The sequence below is a fragment of the Crocuta crocuta genome, unplaced genomic scaffold (assembly GCF_008692635.1).
Source record: "Crocuta crocuta isolate KB4526 unplaced genomic scaffold, BGI_CrCroc_1.0 scaffold236, whole genome shotgun sequence".
Classification (NCBI taxonomy): domain Eukaryota; kingdom Metazoa; phylum Chordata; class Mammalia; order Carnivora; family Hyaenidae; genus Crocuta; species Crocuta crocuta.
The window spans coordinates 1,991,672-2,000,621 of NW_027530998.1; positions in this window are offsets into that span (position 1 = coordinate 1,991,672).

An 8,950-nucleotide genomic window follows, 5' to 3' on the forward strand; every position below is an offset into this window, starting at 1 on the left:
AAAAGAGTCACTGCCAAGTGTATGTTAATTTGAGAGATTCTGTAATTGAAAAATCTAGTTAAAGTTGTTCATCTCAAGAGAACGATTAATTGTGAATCATTTTTATTAAGATATTTGCAGTTTTATTGTAGGAATTTCCTTCTGCACTTTATAAACTCTGTAAATCCTAGGAAGCCAGCTGTGTCATTAACTCCTTGGCTTTAACAATATGAAACATTCAAGTATACAGCTACTCTTTACAACCTATAAAGAGTAGGAATCAGTTTTGAAAGTTTCAATTTCACCAAATTTGGACTTACCTTGGTCTTGAATTTTGAGAGTATGTGTCCTGATGGTAAGGGTGTTGAATTATATAGTTTGTGGTTAGGAAATTTAACTTTTTTTTTATTTTTAGATTGTGTCATAACCAATGCATCATCGCAGTTGGTAATCTTCAAAACACTGACGCATTTTTCTACATGCTGTTCCCAAATGTGCTGGACCAGCTGTTGAGAGCCATGCCATCCAATCGCCTGGAAGACCTCTTCTTGGACCACAAATCACCTAACGTAGTATCCCTCTTTGTTCTAATAAAGAATGGAAAAATTAAAGCAAGCTACCGTGGTTTATTACTCATGTTTTCTCTGTTAAGCATGGGCTGTGGGAATCACTGCATCCACATTAGGAGGCCTTGGCATTCTAGGTAAGCACTCATAACAGACAAGCGAATGAGTTTAATATTCACGGCTATGAAAGTGATTTTATGAATGTTTGATTCTTGAAATTTTTGATTGTGTGTGTGTGTGTGTCTGTGTGTCTGTGTTCTTTGTCATTTTCCCAGTGAAAATTGCCCTGACACTGTTCTCAATGTTAATGTATTCCTGCTTACATTTGACTTTGGAATATGTTACGGCTAATTATCATTGCACAGGATGAAAGATCAGAGCCCTGAGTGAGGTGCTTGGGTTTGGGAACAAAGGGAGGCCAATTCAGCATCTTGGCTGTAGGCCCAACAATTGTAATCAAACATCTTGAAACTGGTGGGGTCTTTGCATCCATTTTTTTTTCTTTACCTCCCTCACTTTTTAAAAAGGGGTAGGGGAATGGGGTTAAGGGTTTGATGGGGCTGAAGTTTCCCCTTGAACATGATGTCAATATGTTGGCATGTCTCCTTTTATTAAGATGCCATCCAACTGATAACAAGTCCTGCTGTGTTTTACCAACATAAAAAATTAGACTGGAGACCGAGGAGCGGCAGGTGGCTTTTGGCACCAAGAAATAATCACACTTGATGTGGAAAGTAAAGTAAAAGGAGCCATCTGTTCACTGCAGGAGGACGTGAAAAATCACATTAACATATTGTCACTAACATCATGAAATACACAGTTAATAATAAATTTAGTTATCATGGCAAGTCGCGTTGGATACTTACTCTGAAAATGCAGAATGTGAAAGATGCTCCTTCTTGCCCACCCCCCTCATTTTTTTTTTTTTTAGAAAAAAAGATACAGACGTTAAATCTTTCCTTGATATGTGTGTGTGTGTATGTGTATGAGAGAGAGAGAGAGAGAGAGAAAGAAAGAGAGAGAGATGGGGTTGGGTGAGGAGGAAAGTGTTTCATTTTAAAGCCTGGCTGTGGTTCATTGTTGGTAACTAAGTGAGCAAAAGAGCCTCTTGTAAAGATAGGATGAATGACTTTTTTGATTCCATCCAGTTATCATCCACCATGTTACTCTACTCTATCTGGATGGAGAAAAAGAGATGTAGGAGAGAAAAGGCTGTTTCAATGATGACCCTTGTGCAAGACCCAGAGCATGCAATCCCTTCTATGAAAGGCATGCGGATGGCAGAGCAAAGCTGCAGGGAAGAGTCGGACAGTGTGGCCTTTTCTTGAATGTCTAATGGGCATCTGAATCTGCCTTTAGTTACTGAAGTGTCCCTGCCACACATTTTCCTGGTGAATTATGTCTGAGATGTTCTCTTCAAGAAAACAAATGTGTTAAAGCAATATGATAAAAAAAAAAATGTTCTCTTGCACTGGGTATATGTGCATGTATTTTTTATATACGTCAAAGAAAAAGAAACTACAGAGGCTGGAGGTCAAACTGAACTTGGAAAAGTGGGAGTTACTGTTGCTAAGTTATTATTAGAGGCATGTTTTTGCTCCTTTTACTGTAACAGTGTGCTATCTACTTTCTTATAGTCATTGCTTACTATCACTGTAAACTACACACATTATTACTATTATTAATATCAAGGTCTCAGTCTCATTTACAAAATTAGAGTTGTCATAGAATTCTTGTTTATTTATTTATTTAGTTTGTTTCAAGTTTTTATTTAAGTTCTAGGTAGTTAACATAGAGTATAATATTAGTTTCAGGAGTAGTTTAGTTATTCATCATCACATATAACATGCAATGCTCATTACAGGTGCCCGCCTTAACCCCCCTACCCATCTAACAACCTTGTTTGTTCTCTATAGTTAAGAGTCTATTTTATGATTTGCCCCCCTCTCTTTTTTCTTTCTCCTGATTCATATATTTTGTCTTTTAAATTCCACATGTGAGTGAAATCATATGATATTTCTCTTTCTCTGACTGACTTATTTCTCTTAGCATAATACACTAGTTCTATTCATGTTGTTGCAAATGGCAATATTGCATTCTTTTTAATGCCTGAGTAATATTCCATTTTATATTTCATCAGTCGATGAAAATTCCATGATTTGGCTTTTGCTGATAATGCTGCTACAAACATCAAAAGGGTGCATGTACCCTTTTGAATCAGTAAAGATTTATCCTTTGGGTAAATACCTAGTAGTGCATTGCTGGGTAGATGTAGTTTTAAGTGTTTGAGGATCCTCCATACTATTTTCCAGAGTGGCTGCACCAGTTTTCATTCCCACCAAGAGTGTAAGAAAGTTTCCCTTTCTCCACATCCTCAGAAACATCTATTGTTTCGTGTGTTGTTAAATTTAGCTATTCTGACAGGTGTGAGGTGATATCTCATCGCAGTTTTAATTTGTACTTCCCTGATGAGAAGTGATGTTGAGCATCTTTTCATGTGTCGGTTAGCCATCTGTATGCTTTCTTCGGATAAATGTCTCTTCATGTCTTCTGTCCATTTCTTATCTGGATTATTTGTTCTTTGGGTGTTGAGTTTGATAAGTTCTTTATAGATTTTGGATACTAACCCTTTATCAGATATGTCATTTGCAAATGTCTTCTCCCATTCCAAAGGTTGCCTTGTAGTCTTGTTGATTCTTTCCTTTACTGAATAACCTAACCAGTAGTTATTTCCTGTTTGTAGTTATTGGCTAAGTCAGTCATTATCGCATTTGCTAGAGAGCAGCAATTGATGGTAACTTAAAAAATATCTATATGCAATAATGTAATAACATTAGCATGAGAATCGTGATTTTAGTTCCAGCTCTGATTCTCATTAGCTGTATGATCTTTAACAAGTCAAATTACCTTTTAGCCCCTTTTTCTGACAGAGGTAAAATTTAGGTAACTTCCAAAGAAACTTCCCCTTTCTAAAATCCAATTTTTAAAAAAAAATGTTGTCCAAAGACACTGGTTGTTTAGGACTGACAACTTTCATTCAGGCAATGACTAGACAGATTGTGATGGCATTTGGAGAAAGATTTATTTTGTTGGAGTAAGGGAGTGGTGGACTTTTCTTCTGTTACGTAATGACATCCTATCACTAAGAATGACTGTTACCATTTATGCCTGACTTAGCTGAGGACTCTGCCACCTCACTTCAGTCTATTGTGTCTCATGAACAGAAATGTACATTTTTTTCTTTAGAAATGTTTCTAAAAATGACACATTTAATATTCTCTTAGCTGTTTTGGATGCAGAATCTACTGTCCACTGATGAAAAGCCACAGGCCTGTTAATGTTGTCTAGTAGTCTTGGATCGTATGCTGTTTCACCTCCTGCATCTCCTTCCTTCTCTCCTATCCCATCTCTTTTCCAAGTTAATTTCAGCTTATTTTCCTTCTTCAAGGAAACTTTTTCTGATCCCTCAACATTAGTTAAATCCTTTTGCTGTACTCTCCCCTTGTACTTTGTACTTCCCCTTTGCTGACAGTCATTGCACTTGAATTAATTATTAAGTGTATGGCATCTATGATGGACTCTAAACCTCATGAAGGCAGCCCCCTGTCTGTCTGTCATGATCACCACTAATGCCAGGCATAGAAAGTCATTTAATAAATACCGTTTTATTGCTCTATACCAACTGTCAGGTTTGATCAGGTTTCAGGGAAAACAGAATGTATCTGTGGTATTAGCATCATCCTACAGTCTTCTGTAAAGTCTCAGGTGAACTTTTGGGGACTGTTCCAGAGCTTATCATTCATGTTGGAGGCACAGATGGAACCAAACACTATTTTAAGATTGGAATATTTGAAAGAAATGTAACATGTCTATCAAAACAGTTCATGGCTCTTCCAAGGTTCTTGGTTTCATTTTTATAATAGCCTGAAAAGATACTATCAAAAGATGAACAATGTACTCAATAAATCCTTAGCTGGTCCTGGAACTCGTCCAACAGTCTGAATCTATTAAAGCATTTAAGTCATACCTGGAGAAAGTATTCTTCAGTAGACCAGAGTTCATCATTTTACCAAATTTTATTCAGCTTGTGGGAAACGTATAAGTTTAATTCTGCAGAGATAAAAACTGGCAGAGAAATATGTTTTCTAATATCAAGTAGGAACTATATATCTCTTCGAGTGTTACTTTGCTATTGCGTTTAGAATGAAATGAATTGGCCCAGTGATGAAGTATGATTTGAAATGATGAAATGAGTTATCGGTATCCTCCCAAAAGTTATTGTCAGAATAGTTATATAGAGTATTATATATATTACACTGAAATATACATGCTTAGCTCATTGTATATTTAGTATTTTAATACATACTTACTTGAAAATGTTTATTAATAATAAATAATCCCAATACTAGGAAACATACTTATTGCCCTATTGTATAAACTGAAAATCTAGTAAAAAAACAACCAAGGGGAATGGGAATGTCTATGATAATCATCTAAAAAGGTAGGTGAGGCTAGGAAATAATCCTCATGGATGATATTCAATTATATTCTGTAAGAAGTTGCCAAATGTTTAGACTTAGGTTGGGAATATTTTGCCACAGTGCATAAAAATTACCTCAGACCCTTAGAGGCAGTTGTACAAACTGATAAGCATTTGCAGAATTGACAGCCCCCCTTACCCAGTAGATATATCATTCCCCACATGCTGGGCTTCTTTGCAGTTGTTGAAAACCAAGGCAGATGGGCACTCCAGTCAGCCTGAGGGGACAGGAGTAACACACTTCAGAGCATCAGGTGCCACGAGATTCCTTCTTTTCATCACACGGGCTAATAGACCCACGGAGGCCAGGAATTCAGTGATATCCTGGAGGGTCTTGCCGGTGGTCATCATTGAAGTGCCTAGTAGACTTCCTGGATTCACAGAGAGCGTTGAAAGTGTAACTCGTTCCCGGTGACAGCCAGGCTTTGACATGAAATAGCATATTAGACAAAGTCTGATGGTTTTGCAGTATGGAAAGCATTTGGAGGTTGATGCTGATGATGCGTCCTAGTGTTTTTCTTTTCTCTCTCCCTCGATGGTAAGATCACTTGACATGGGATCTACCTTTTTAATGGATTTTCAAGTGTATATATAATACAGTATTGTCATCTATAAGTACAATGCTGTAACTTCAATCTCTAGAATTTTGCAGAACTGAAATTTTGTACATGTTGAGTTGATTAGCATCTCCCCATTTCTCCCTCTCCCCAGGCCCCGGCAGAACCTTGTCATTGTGAGTTTCTAGTGGGTAAACCAGACCAAAATAAGAGTAAATGAATTATAACTTGTAATATGTGTTAAAAGGGAAGAAATAGCTAAAACTGAATGAGTATAAATGAGGTTTTTCTTGCTGTTTCTTCTCCTGCTTTTGTCTTAGTTATCTCCTCTTCCAAGTCAAATATTTTAAATCTTCTTTCAGTTGGGTGTATGTCTACAGAATAAGAACTATGAAAGACTAACCACTATTGTTATCTCTCTTTTCTTCCACTATTCCTCAGTTGTGTGTGTATAAGCAGATGGTCCATAAATAAGGAGAGGCCAAGACTTTTCAGTGCCCAGATGCAGTATGCCTTAGAGTACCACACATTCAACAGAATGGGCGTCATTAAATTAGAATACAGAAAATATACTTTGCTAACTCTGAAAAGTTAAATATTTCAGATACTTAATGGTACTCTCTTATTGTTAATCTCCCCATGGCATACAGTTTTAACAAGCCAAGAGCCATGCTTATAAAGCCCATAGAAGGTTCATGATGAGTATGTACTGAAAGGCAGAATGAGGGAGAAACAGAATCTGAAGCAGGCTCCAGGCTCTGAGCTGTCAGCATAGAGCCTGAGGTGGGTCTTGAACTTGCAAACTGCAAGATCATGACTTGTGCCGAAAGATCATGACCTGAGCCAAAGTCGGGGCCTTAATTGACTCAGCCACCTGGGCACCCCAGGAAAATAATTCATGAACATACATAAATAAATACTAGCAAACTCATCAAATAATCTGCTTTAATAGTCTGCAAAAGGTAGACTTTCAAGAGAGCTGTGTTTACAAATTGAACTTCAAAAATTGAACTTAGAAAGAAATCATAGCTTTAAGTTTAAAAAATGGAGTATCTGTAGAGATACTGTGAATATCTGTGTATTACTGTGCTTGGGCAGCCCTAACAAAGTACCACAGACTGGGTGGCTTAAACAACAGAAATTTCTTTTCTCACTCTTCTTGAGGCTTGAGAGATCATGGTGTTGGCAGGGTTGTTTCCTCTCCTTGGCTTGTTGATGGTTCTCCTCTTTGTCTTCACACGGGCTTCAGTCTGCATGAGTCCTAATCTCTTCTTAGAAGGACATCAGTTAGATCAATTGGGATCCACCCATATGGCTTCATTTTACCTTAATCACCTCTTTAAAGACACTGTCTCCAAATACCTTCTCATTCTGATGTTCTGAGGGTTATGCCTTCTACATATGAATTGGGAGAAACACAATTTAACCCATAACAGATACTAAAATAATAATTACTAAGTTGTCAGAGTCAGGGTCTAACCAAGAAAATGGAAACCACTTCAATTATTTGCAGTAGAAAGAATTTAGAGAAAGAAACTGATTTCATTCATGATGGAAGAGTTGCAAATCCCAAAGAGACTTTGAGGCAACCTGAGGATTAAAAAGTAGAAAACTCTTGATAACATGGATGGACCTTGAGGGTGTTATGCTGAGCGAAATAAGTCAGGCAGAGAAGGACAAATACCATATGTTTGCACGTATAGGAGGATTAGGAGGAACTTAACTGAGGACCATGGGAGAGAAGAAGGGGGGAAATGGTGGGGGAGAGGGAGAGAGGCAAACCATGAGAGACTCTTGAATGCTGAGAACAAACTGAGGACTGATGGATGTGGGGGGGAGGGGGGAGATGGGTATGGAGGAGGGCACTTGTGGGGATGAGCACTGGGTGTTATATGGAAACCAATTTGACAATAAACTATTTGTAAAAAAAAAAAAAAGAAAAGAAAAGAAAAGAAAAGAAAACTCTTGATAAGCCTTGAACAGAGAAACAAAGGAAAGAAGTAGCAGAGACAGGGATGGGATCACCTGGTAGAAGCCCATCTAAAGGGTCCGGAAACACTGAAGTCACATAAGAATCAGTTGCTGCCAGAGATGATGCTCAAGGCAGAGAGAGGGAACAATATCTTGGTCTCTCCCTTGCTCCTTCTCTGCGTTTTTCTACCAGGGTCCTTTAACTGCCAGATCTGAACAGAGGTCAGCTGACAAGGGGGCCTGACAATTACAGCCTCATGGGAGCTGTTCTGCTTTACAGAGAACAGGGGGTGAGCATGAAGTCAATTTGAGGCCAACAAATCCAAGCAGGGCTCAAGTATTAAAAAGAAGAGAACATTAAAAAGCAATTCAAAATGGTCCTCCAAATGAATGAAGGTAGATTTACATATTTATATCAATGTTTCATGAGCACTATAAAAATTTACCCAAAGATGGCCAAACAAGATTTACTTTATTTTATCCTTATAATTTCTTTAAAAATATTTCTACTCTTTCTGCCCAGAAGATCCATTCCCTCTCCTACCCTATAATCTGTGTATGTTTAATTCTAAATATTTTTTAAAGCCTTGCTTAAATTTTCCTTGAAGTTTTACAAATTTTCCTTTCCTCCTTTTTTCTTCTTTATCCCTATTGTACTGTCTACATTGCTCTCAAGGCATGAAGAGCTTTTCCATGTATATAGGAACCATTAATATACACAATTATGTGTTATTCAAGATAAGGGCTTTAGTTTTTATATTTCATGCATTTTTTTAGGGGAGGCAGAGGGATAGGGAGAGAGAGAGAAAGCTGGAGAGGAAGAGAGGCAGAGACAGAGAGAGAGAGACAGAGAATCTTAAGCAGGCTCCATGCTCAGCATGGAGCTCGACAAGGGGCTCAATCCCATGACCCTGGGATGGTGACCTGAGCCAAATTCAAGAGTAAGTTGCTCAAACAACTGAGCCACCCAGGTGCCCATTCATACAGTTTTAGCACAACGGCTTCCACATTATTGACTATCTGTAAGTATATTTAGTGAATAATTGTATTTAAGAAAACTCTTATAATATTGGCATTATTTATTCCTACAGGATAGTTTTAATCTTATTACCCTTCCTACAATTTTTTCATTATCTTTACCATTTTGGATAACAAAGCTAAAAAAACATGAGGATTTGCTTTCTTTTTGATTCCTTTTTAAAGAAAGCTTTATTTCATTTTAAGGCTATATAGATGAGAATCTTTAGCCTGCGATTCAAAAAACACCCTCTTGTCCCATCTAAATATCTAAAAGTACATAAAATTTTGAATGAGTGTTTTCTGCTAATTGCCTCCCC